Here is an 11,029-nt window from a genome sequence, read left to right as displayed (position 1 = left end):
CGCCGGCGGGAGGGCGGAGGGGCCCGCTCGGGTCGGCCTGGACGGGCGTCTGCACCCCTTTCTTCACCTCCACCCCTACGACACCCCGGCGCGTCCTTAGCGCAAAACCGGCCCTGGGTCTGCAACGTCTTTGGGGACCCCACTTGGAACGCTGCCGGGGGTGGGGAGCTCCCCACGCGCCGCAGCTGGGCAGCGGGACGCGATGGGTGGTAACGCCCAGACGTCCCCCCTGTTCTCACACAGTGGATGCGGGGGGTCTGGGAAAAGCGAGGTGGTAGCGGGGGCAGGCTTAGAGTCCACTTAGCACCTTGAACAGCAGACAGACTGGAACAGGCCAGCCAGGTGAGCGGACTCGCAGAGCGCACGGGAGGGCGGGGTCGACAGTTTTCCAGGGTCCCAGCCAGGCGCCCCCCTCGCCGGCCTCCCGCACACCTTTCAGAGCCTGTCAGAACGCCGCGGGCCCTGCAGCCCTCCGACCGCCGGGCCGCGGGCGCATCTGCGGTGCTTCTAAAGGAGGCGGCGCTGCAATCGGGGTCAAGGTCTCATAGCTGCCTTGCTAGAACAGCCAGAGTGGAGGCCCACTTCACGGCGCTGGCTTTGTCGGAAGCCGGCTCTGGGTTACACCCTCACCAGAGCAGAGGCAGCAACTCCTCCAGATTTCAAAATGGCTCTTTCCAGTCCCCAGTTGCTGGCTAGTCATTGGCTAAGTATCCTGACCTCTTTGAACTTCATCAAAAGAATGGGAATAATACTAGTACCCACTTTCCAGGAAGAGTTATAAGGATTAAGGAGGGACGGGGGAGATATGCCAAATAACAAATCCAGAATTTCACACACAATAGGTGTTCTTTTTTTAAATTAAAATTACAGGTCTGTGAAAAAAGGCGTTGTGGATGCTAATTATAATCTCAAGCAGGCACAGTTCCTTTACACTGATCATTAGGCATCCCAAATAAGTCCAAATTGAATTATTCTCGGAACTTCTTGTTTTTTCTCAATACAGCAAAGCTCTTAATGTGGGTACTAGACCAGCTGAGTGCTTTCCTCCTTCATCACTGGCTTTTTTTTTTTTTAATGCAAATGCCCAACTTCATTTACTGAGTGGGTCACTGAATATGGGTTTATACTGGAAGTATTAGCTTTAAACCAACTTTGGGGCAAAAAAAAAAAAGACAACTTTCTCTTCTGCACAAAGATGATAGAATATTTTAGCTCAGGTGTTTTAGTGATGGAATGATCTAGAATCAACATGGAATTTTTAAATAGATTGAATTAAAATATTGAATCTCTAGGGCCCTCCCTGGTGGCGCAGCGGGTTAAGGCACAGCACAAAGAAGCTTAAACCATTTCCACATGAGTTCGATTCCCGCCTGCCGCGGAGGTGATCCACATGGCGAGGCAGACCTCTCCTGACCCTCCCGCTGCTCCCCTCAGCAGAGGACTTCATTGATCTGCCTAATCTGCTCCCCACTCTGTCTCTGGTGAATCCTCTCACCCTGCTCATCTCTGACCTGTACCCCAGTTCTATATGAATAAATAAATAAATCTTTTAAAAAATATATTGAATCTCTAAACAATTTTGGGATGGAGTCTTATTACTCAGACTTCTTCCTAGTTTTTCATAAGGCAGTTTAAAATAATTGCAGAATGCCTACCATAAAGATAGGAGGGAGACAACCATATGACCTTTGCCCTGAGATCACAATCCTCAGAGTTTAAAGACCCAGGACTCAACTACATGAGCATATGTGTAAAGAAAAATCCTTTTTAGAAAAGATTTATCGGGCCCTCCCTGGTGGCGCAGCAGGTTAAAGCACAGCACTGAGAAGCTAAAGCCACTTCTGCATGAGTTCCATTCCCGCCTGCCCCGGAGGTGACCACATGGCGTGGCAGACCTCTCCTGACCCGCCCGCTGCTCCCCTCAGCAGTGTACTTCATCGATCTGTCTGTTCTGCTCCCCACTCTGTCTCTGGTGAAGCCTCTCACCACCCCTGAGCCTCTGGCCTGTACCCCAGTTCTGTATGAACAAATAAATAAATCTTTAAAAAAAAAAGATTTATCTATGCATGCAAGAGCTGGAGTGGATGAATGCCACAGGAATGGGAAACAGGGTGAGAGGATTCACCAGAGACAGAGTGGGAAACAGAACAAGCGAGTCAACTGAAATACACTGCTGAGGGGAGCAACGTGGGGTCAGGAGAGGTCTGCCGCACCATGTGGGTCACCTCCCTGGCTGGGGATCGAACTTGTGCTGTAGTGTCTGTGGATAGCTTCATAATGTTGTGTTCCAACTTCTTGCGTCACCAGGGAGGGCCCCAAAAATCTTTTTTCTAGAAGAAATGTATATGAAAATACTGTAAATGTTCTGGGATGCCCACCCCCTCCCTGGTCAAGCAGGTAAGAACAGCAAGTCACCTGTATAGGCTGAGAGCAGTTTCATCCAGTTCTGTGCAGCAGCCATGCAGGAATCTGATGCCTGCAGGTAACCCAACCTTTCACCCTTTACTGATAATCAAGGAGGCAGCTGGAGATGATTTAAACAATGAATTCATCGCCTTAGTGTCTCCACAGTGCATTCTTTAGAAGTCAGGAATATGATTCGACCCCAACATTTGCCCTCCTCTGCACACAGGCAGCATGGATACTTCTTTAGGTGGAGATGTGGAATAGAAAAACAAAACAAAACCAGAAGCCCCTGTCAAGAAAAGCTTAATTTTTACAATGATTCACTCTGAATTCTCTTCTTCATGTATGCTGCTCTGCAACAAGGTATAGAAAATGAACTCAAACTTGTGATCACTGGAGCAGTCCCCACAGAGTAAAATCCGTGGGATGATTTTCCAGTTTCTGATCCTCACTTTGATTATCTAATGAACACCTTAACAAACAATCATTGAGGCTTTAATTTCAAAAACTGGATAACAAATTGTGGTCATCTTTCCTCTGTCCAGAAACCAGTAAACCTGTTAAACCTGGTCAGTCACCCTGACTATTGGAAAATATCCAGAGGCAGCCTCCAAATCATCATAAACAGATTTCTTATACACAATCATAGATGGACAGAATGGCCATTAAATACATGAATTTAATCACAAAGTTCCATTTTTTAAATGATGGATTTATCTACTACAATCATACAGTAATTAGTTAGTACTTTTGGAGTTTAAGACAAGCTAATTATCAAACCTATAGTGAAACTGAATGCTTTGGCTCCACACTGAATCCACAGTCCCTTGAAATTAATCCTGTTTACTTTCCTTGAAATTAAAACAGCCTCCTGAAATACAATATGGTATTATCTTGAGGGCACAGAATGAATTATTAGGATGGCTATTAGAGCCAATTATTGGAATTCAGGTCTCCGATTACAGTATGATTTATTTATATGCTATGAATATTGATGGAAAGGACAGAAGTGATATATAATTAGTTTTGTTCTGCTTAATAATGCACACAGGGATTCATATTGCAGGCATCTCATCGGATCTTTAACCTCCAAATAACACGTAATTAAAAACCTTTAAAAATATGTGTGTGTATATACATATATGCAAAGAGAGGGAGAGAAAAGAATTTTAAGAAAGGAATTGAAAGGATGTGTATGTACCAAACTTAGGATAATGTCTGAATCTAAGGGTAGAAAGTAGAGAACAGGTCCAAGGAGTAGTGGAGTGGGAGAAACCAGTGGTCAAAGGGCTTTCTCTTTAGTGTTGTGTTTTCAGGATGTTAAAGTAAAACACATTATTTAAGTCATCTTTTGAGTATATACACAAAAGTGATGGAGATATAATAGTAAAAAGACATCTTTGATCCATTAATTCTACATTAGGGAATCAAACTTACAAGTCCTTATGTTCAGATCTACTTACTATGTTAATTATGACATACAATAAGATTGAATATTATTTAATAATAGAAAGAATTAAAGTATTGATACATGCTATAACATGCATGAACGTTGAAGATATTATGCTAGGTAAGAAAAGCCAGTCAAAAGCATCCAATATTGTAGGAATTGATTTTATAAAATATTCATGATTGGCAAATCCAGAGAGAGAGTTGATGAGAGGTTGTCTAAAACCATAAGCATCAGAAAGATGGACAGGACTGATAACAGGTGTGGGGTTTCTTGTTTGGGCAATGTTTACACAACTCTGTGAATAAATATAAAACCATAGAATTTCATACTTCCCATGGGAGAACTTTATACAGTGTGTGAGTTACATCTCAATAAAGCTATTATAAGAACATTTTTCAGAGTACAAAAACACTTTAATATACTATCTGTATAACTCTTAAATTTAAAAATTAAGTTTTCAAATTTTTGTATATATTTGTTTGACTTTTTGCTAAACATTTTATATATAATTTACCTGTACCAAAATAATCTACATATTTATTCAAAGCCATTCCATTATATATATCAATGAATATTTAATGATTCTCAAATTCTTAGGGATTAAAGCTGTTGTTAGTACTTTTTTTCTTCATAAATAATACAACATTAAATAATGAAAACTACACTTAGGGAAATCATGGTCAAATTATTAAAAACTAAACATATGCAAGTCTTAAAAGTAGCCCAAAATACACAAGGAAAACAAAAATAAAAGTGATGGCAGAATTTTTATTACTTAATATTGTAATCATTAAAGGATTCAACACTCAACAATATAAAATTCCAATATTAGCATCTAAAATTATAAGTCAAGAAGCAGAAAAATATGACCTACAATAAAGAGAAAAATAGTCAATAAAAATATACCCAGAAATGACAGATGATGAAATTTGTATAGAAGCACCTTGTGCAGTATTATTATAAGTTTTATAAATATGATCAAGGATACAAAGAGAAAAACAAGAGGAAAAGAGAAGCAGGAATTATAGAAAACAACAATTCAATGAAACTACAAAATATAACAAATACATCAGAAGTGAAAAACAAATGCACATGTGATAGGATTTGCAACAAAATAGACAAGGAGAAGAAAAGATCAACAAGGAAGCATAGCAATAAAATAATCCAAAATGAAACTGAGAGGAAGAAAAAATATTTTTTGAAAAATAAAGCACCATAGACCTGAAAAAGAATATCAGCAAGTGTAACACACATGAACTTGAAATCCCAGAAGGAGATGTAGGAATGGTATGTAAAAAATATTTATGTGACAAAAGATACAGGAAACAAATTCCAAATTTGATGAGGGGTGAATTTACAGACCAAAATTCATTGACTACTTCCATGTAAGGATTCTCAGGACACTAGCAGATTTTTCATAAGGAAACCATGAGGCAAGTGAGATGACATTTAAAGCCCTGAAAAAATAGTCATGCTTCATTTAATAAAGAGGATGCTTTCTGAGAAATGCATAGTTAGATGATTTCATCATTGTGTGAATCTCAAGAGTATAATTACACAAACCTAAAAGATAGAGTTTCAATACATCTGATGTACACTATTGGGATCACAGACACTCACGCAATCCTTTATTAACAGAAATATATCACTATGTACACAATACAGTACAGAAAACTGTTAACCAAGAATTCTATATCCAGCAAAACTGTCCATTAAAGATTACAAGAAACTAAATATTCTAAAGGAAAAGTTGAAGGAGGTCATGATACCACTAGACCTGTCCTAGAAGAAATGTTAAAGGGAATCCTGAAGGCACTATGCAATAATTAAAACTTACATGAAGAAATAACTCTGATAAAGGTAAAAACATGGACAAATACAGTCAGTGTTATCGTACTCTTCTTTGTTGCATACATTATTTAAAAATAAATACATTAAAAATAATGATAATGGGCCCTCCCTGGTGGCCCAACGGGTTAAAGCACAGACTACGAGGCTAAAGCCACTTCTGCATGAGTTCCATTCCCGCCTGCCCGGGAGGTGACCACATGGCGTGGCAGACCTCTCCTGACCCGCCCGCTGCTCCCCTCAGCAGTGTACTTCCTCCATCTGCCTGTTCTGCTCCCCACTCTGTCTCTGGTGAAGCCTCCCGCCACCCCTGAGCCTCTGGCCTGTACCCCAGTTCTGTAAGTACAAATAAATAAATCTTCCCTGGTGGTACAATGAGTTAGGACACAGCACTGTAAGCTAGCTGCAGCTGCTTAGTGTGAGTTCCATCTCCCAGGCCCTAGAGGTGATCCACATGGAGCCACAGACCTCTCCTGTTTCACCTGCTCAGCAGTGTGCTTCATGATCTACCTATGCTGCTCCCCAGTCTGCCTCTGGTGAATCCTCTCACTGCTCCTGCACCTCTGGCCTGTACCCTAGTTCTATATGCATAAATAAATAAGTCTTTAAAAAATAATGATGATGTATGTTGTTGGACACACATTGTACAGATGTAATTTCTGATAACAGTAACATAATAGGATTAATAATACTACCTAGGAACAGAGTTTCTAAATATTGTTGTTTTAAATGGTATTAATTAAAATTGAATGTTATAAATTTAAGATATGAATGTAACTCTCATGGTAGTCACAAAGAAAATATCAATAAAATTATACACAACAGAGATCAAAATTGTTAACTATAAAGTTTTTAAAAACTAAACAAATGAAGAAATGAGAGAACCATAGTATTAAAAATTGTACTGACATGGCAAAAAAATAATCATTTTTATCCATATTCACTTCAAATGTAAATGGATAAAGTTTTTTTTTAAAGATTTATTTATTTATTCATTCAGAACTGGGGTACAGGCCAGAGATGCGGAGGGTGAGAGGATTCACCAGAGACAGAGTGGGGAGCAGAACAGGGAGGTCAACGAAGTACACTGCTGAGGGGAGCAGCGGGCAGGTCAGGAGAGGTCTGCCGCGCCTTGTGGATCTTCTCTGGGGCAGGAGGGATCGAATTCATGCAGAAGTGACTTAAGCTTCTTAGTGCAGTGCTTTAACCTGCAGCACCACCAGGGAGGGCCAATAAATGGATAAAGTTTTTAATCAAGCTTTATTGATTTACCACAGGCTCAATAGTGGGTGGGTGAAAATACACATATCAAGGTGTGAAGTGTACTCCCCAAAACATTTTTTTCAAGAATAATCTGTCCTTCAACATTATTAAGCACCGCCCTGTACCAGGCACTATCAGGCCTGGGTGATAAGAGAGAACTACAACATGAGGCTTGCTCTCAATCAAACCAATCTGTTAATGAAAGTAAACATATCAAAAGATAATTTCTATACAGGATGATGGAGCTGTGATGGTGTTAATGTTCAGATACAGCAGTGAGATCAAAGAACCAATGATCAGTGTGTGCTTTCTTAAGGAATGCAATTTCAAGCCAGGTCTTGAAGGATGAATGGTGGTTTGCAGGGCACATGCAGAGAAAGAAATTCCAGATGCTGAAAAATCATATTGAAATACATCAAAGCAAAAAACACAGCTAGAAGTCAATTCAATGGTGTAACCTTAACCAGCTAGCTGAAAGTGAACTGATTTGCCTTCTTTGAATTAGATATCATCATCAAATCAGTAAAACAAACTACTGAAGACCAGCTTTCTATAAGTAAAGATCCACTTTGCATCTATAAAATTGTCTTAGTCCAGTGAAACATAGGGCAGCCATCCACATAAACAAACCCTAATTGTAAATACCATAAGTAAGGGCATGGCAGTATAATTGGAGCATATAATTAATATCATGAATAAGATTAAGTGAACCTATGTGCTGAGGTAATATAAATATCCACATGAACTCAAACAGACCCAAATAATGACTCCAGCATAACTTATCTGGGTAAATAAAAGGTCTCACTGTTTTCACATTCTGACAACTAACTAATCAACACTCATTCATTAAAAACAACATAACTATGATTAAACATAAATTCCAGATAGGAAAGATTCCTTTTCAACTTTCCCAGTTGATTAGACCATCAGTAAAATCTTGTCATTGACCTCCTTCTCTGAGGCAGACTTCATCAATCTGAAAGATGAAGGCAGACCACTGATTGGAGGGCAAACCTGAAAAGGATTAAACACTTAGCATGGCATTCTAAAATACTGTAATTACAGTGCAATTAACCATACTGCATATTAAATGTGCAACTCTGAAATGTGTTCAGACTCCCCAATTATAACTAGTTATTCTTCAAAGAATTTTGCCGCCCACATTGAATTTCTCTAGTGCTTCTTTGTTATAATTCAGGTGTGACAGTCACTAATATATCTAAAAGGACAGTTAGTAAAAAGTAGGCATTCTTTACTGTAAACCTAACAAATGCATGCCAGGTAATACCCAACCATTACCACTAATAATCATGGTCCAGACATATATATTATACAGTTGGACTTTTACCTTCTTTAAAGTAAGGTCAGTGATACAGAGGCGGTTAAGATTGAGGATAGAAGAAAAGCCTACATGAGTCTAGGGACTTGTTTATGTTTGTTTTCCCAACTGGGCACATCACATAGTCTCCCTGAGCCTTGATTTCCTCATCTGTCAATTGAGGGTTAGATTGGCCCAGAATTTGGGCAAGGATTCAAATGTTTAATTGATGGGAAAAATGAAAAGTTTTCATTTCACCCAAATCTAAGGTGATACTGTATTATGGGTTCAGATTATTTTCTAAAAGAATAGCAAATGAAAAGGGACAGAGATGTTTGCAGACATACTTCAGGGCAGGAATAATATTCAAAATATTATTTCAGCCAAATTAATATTCAAAACATTATTTCAGCCCAACCAGAAAGAAATCAGTTTACACCAGAGGTTTTTTTCTTTTTCTTCTTCTTTTAAAGATTCATTTTATTTATGCATACAGAACCAGTTTGGTACAGGCCAGAAGTGCAGGGGCGGGAGAGGATTCACCAGAGATAGAGCAGGGAGCAGAACAGGCAGATTGACGAAGTACTGCCTGAGGGTAGCAGTGGGTGAGACAGGAGAGGTCTGCTGTCCCATGTGGGTCACCTCCCTGGCTGGGGATTGAACTCATGTTGAAGCGGCTGTGGCTAGCTTCGTAGTGCTGCACTTTAACCCACTGCATCAACAGGGAGGGTCCAAACAGAGTTTTTAAAAGAGAGTAGAATATGACAGAGCTGGAGAGGAGTAATAAAATAAAATGAATAAATAAAACACTACTGCCATTTCAACCTAACTTTGTGTTAGCAGCAGTAAAGTTTCTACAAATTAGGAGCTGTGGTCATCCTTGATATTATATAATCTTCTCTGGCAGAGTCATGAGAAGAAGAAATGTCTGTCTTAATCATCTCCACATTCCTAACCAGCACATTGCCTGGTATAGGGATTCAGTGTTTGCTGAATGAATGAATGAACAAGTGAATGAACAAAAGAATACACAGATTTTCCTGTTCTGTTCTCTGATGGACAAGCCAATCCATCCAGAATTTCTTGTTCTAGTATCATGATTTGATAAGGTTCTACATAAGAAGAAGAACCACACACTGAGGAATCTAGGGGTCATTAACCCCAGTACTAAAGATTCCACGATAGGAATCTTTAAAAAAGAAATCTGAATAAAAATACGATATATAAAAATATGTAGGACATAAAACTAAAGTAGTTCTGAGATAAAAATTTATACTGCTAAATACTTACATTAAGAAAAAGGTCTTAAAATCAATAATCTAAGTAAATACCTCAAAATACTGTAAAAAGAGACAAATTCCAAACAAACAGATGGAAGAAAATAACAAATTAGGGAAATAAATAAAACCTAACAGATAATATCAATAAAACAAAAACATACCTTATTAAAAAATCTTTAAGCATGACAAGCTTCTAGTAAGGCTGAGAAAGATAAAGAAGAAAAGACATCAAACATCAGTATCAAGAATGAAAATGTGGATATTACTACAGCCATTAAAAATGTATGGGACAAAACAACATGTCAGTTTTAAAGTTTCCTTAAAAGCTAAACATGTAAATATCATACAACCCAGCAATTATACTATTGGGCATTCTTAATCCCAGAGAACTTAAAATTTATCTTCAAGAAAACAAACCACCATACATAAACATTCACAGCAGGCAATAGGCATAATAGCTAAGACCTGGAAACAATACATAAGTAAACAGTTAACTATACTATGACACATCCATACTGTTATGCTTGATAATCAACAACTTTTTTTGAATATGAAGGGAATTGTGCTAAGTGAAAAAGTCAATCCTAAAAGGTTACATGTTGTAATTCAACTTATGTCCATTCACACTTACGTAAATCATAAAATTACAGAAATGAAGAACAGACTAGTGGTTGCAACGAGTTAGTGAGCAGTGGGAAAGTAAGGATGTGGTTATACAAGGTCACAAGAGCTATGTATGGTTAAAACTATTCTGTACCAACATCAATATAGAGGTTGTAATATGATACTATACTTTTGCAAGACTGTACCCCCGCACTGAAGCATGAAAATGGCATTAGGAAATGTGAAAAGGGTTGGAGACCACTCTCAAGTGGTAGAGCGCTAAAGGAAATGAGAAAATGATACAAACTAAAAGGGGAAAAGGGTTGAGAAATGGGTTGCATTCTTGAGCCTGATGTGCAGAAAGAAGGGATGGCCTTCGTCACTTACTAACCATGAATTTGTACCGGTCACCTTTGTGAAATGCAATCATCATTAGGACAATCCTTCAGAATTGAAACAAAATACTAGTGAAGGTCTTCAGTAAACTTTCAAGTGTTATATATGTTATTATTATTTAATAGGGACATGCGTATTTAATAGGTAAATGATGACTATTAAGTTCATAAAGTCTAAGCACCTTGCCATTATGCTTGCTTCCTCTCCATAACCAAAGACAATTATATCTTCAGTAGCGTAAAGGAAAAGAGAGAGATCAGCACAAAATAGCTGGTGAGGATAATCAGGAAATAACACAAGCCATTTTTCTGTTGGGCATAGATGAGGTTAGTGATTTATTCTGTAAAGTAAATGAATCAGTAACCATTTTTATTAGTGGTAAACGGGAAAAATATTTAAAGCCTAGCAATATGTAGCCAACAGATTGTACATATTACAAAGGCAAATGTAATAATAAAAGAA

General features: G+C 38.5%; 1 protein-coding gene across 1 annotated transcript in view; it reads right to left on the bottom strand.

The window, feature by feature from the left end:
* Positions 1 to 441, bottom strand: part of SHTN1 (shootin 1) — a 92,015-nt gene extending 91,574 nt beyond the window's left edge. The window contains exon 1 of the mRNA XM_012723516.1: positions 433 to 441. The gene's annotated coding sequence lies outside the window, so the exon portion shown is untranslated. The remainder of the gene's footprint in view (positions 1 to 432) is intronic.
* Between the last annotated feature and the right edge of the window lie 10,588 nt (positions 442 to 11,029).

Source organism: Condylura cristata, unplaced genomic scaffold, assembly GCF_000260355.1.
Source record: "Condylura cristata isolate star-nosed mole 26May11 unplaced genomic scaffold, ConCri1.0 scaffold00011, whole genome shotgun sequence".
NCBI lineage: Eukaryota > Metazoa > Chordata > Mammalia > Eulipotyphla > Talpidae > Condylura > Condylura cristata.
Note: the sequence above shows the minus strand (reverse complement) of the source record. Positions and strands in the feature narration are given on the sequence as shown.